The 1,317-nt window shown below is 37.9% G+C and overlaps 1 long non-coding RNA gene across 1 annotated transcript; it reads right to left on the bottom strand.

Annotated features, from left to right (window-relative positions):
- Window positions 1–277: 277 nt before the first annotated feature.
- LOC106940353 (uncharacterized) lies at window positions 278–764 on the bottom strand. The gene is made up of 2 exons (XR_001423070.1): window positions 688–764; window positions 278–512 (listed from the first exon to the last, which is right to left on the bottom strand). It is a non-coding gene; the product is annotated as an uncharacterized LOC106940353 (long non-coding RNA).
- Window positions 765–1,317: the final 553 nt, after the last annotated feature.

The following is a 1,317-nucleotide window of genomic DNA, read 5'->3' as shown; positions in this document are numbered from 1 at the left end:
ACTTGCTAACTAAATGTTCTGCTTTACTAACTCAACGTGTTACCTAATTAGCTTGCTGACTAAATAATAAGCGTTGCCAACTACATGTTTAGTTTGGTGCTAAATATTTAGGTTACTAACTAAATGTTTACTTTGGCATTGTGATATTTGTAAGTGATTAAATAAATGGTGCAAACCCAAATTATTAATGTTAATTTTTTACAGTGTAACTTTACAAATAACACCCCCCACATATAAATTTATATTTAATGCTTACATTAAATTTATTTCCTACTTCCTTGTTCTGATTACCCTTGGAAGGGTCTTTGCTGTGTGATTCCCAGCAGTATCCACAGTTAGTGCTCCACTGGATACTAAGAGGTGTAATGTCCCCTCAGGATCGTCCACAGGCTTCGTTTTCATTCATCAAACATTGTTGACAAGATGATGAAATTTCAGATGACTTGTGCTCGTCCTGCAGCTTTTCACAATCCACAGAGCTTCACCCCACAGTCCAAATGTGTGCTATCACACTTGTCTGACCAAAGAGGATTTTTGTCACCACGGCAACATCACCAAGCATGCAAATAGAGAGAGGTTTTCTAACACAGATACATTCATCTGAGCTGCATGAGCTTTATAATTATTACTATTGTCATTGTTAATCAAGGCTACGATCACAGTGGATCGTAATAAATAAAACCATACATATCTGATATTTTCAAACGTGACTTCAGGCTGTACGGCGAACATCATTGATATGCGACAAACGTCATTATTCTGCGCAAGCGGGAAGAAAAACAACATCCATGGCGGATGATGATGAGGATTAAGTTGTTAATTTGATGCCTCCGGTTGGAAGACAACTTCAAAATCGTAAGATACGTTCCACCATTTGCATCCACGTTTACTTCCGCAAACACTGAGCACTTCTTCTTTTTTTGGCAGCTGGCAAAACATTGAGCACGCTCTCTACTGCGCATGCGGGGCACTTTCAGGTCGTTTGCAGTTCACACAGGAGATCAGGTAAACCGGATATATTTGGAAGTGTGAACGACCACTCAATCAATCAATCAATCAATCAATCTGAATCCACAAAAAAAAAAAAATTTAAATCGGAATTGAGATTTAAGGCCTGTTTTGGTGTTGTAGCCTCAGACATAATTTTCTATCCATCTCCATGTAACAGACCTTTATGGCTGACACTAATGTTAGCCTGTGTGACATATATTGTTGTTTAAAATACACTCTGTACTTGTGTTGTTATACTTAAAGTGTGGCCACTTTAGATTTAAAACTAATAACTGCCTAAAGTGAGTTTCCTGTACGAACCTTCAG

The sequence above is a fragment of the Poecilia latipinna genome, unplaced genomic scaffold, assembly GCF_001443285.1.
Source record: "Poecilia latipinna isolate Pla-1442-1.1 unplaced genomic scaffold, P_latipinna-1.0 Scaffold3192, whole genome shotgun sequence".
NCBI lineage: Eukaryota > Metazoa > Chordata > Actinopteri > Cyprinodontiformes > Poeciliidae > Poecilia > Poecilia latipinna.
This window is presented reverse-complemented; position numbering and strand designations above follow the sequence as displayed.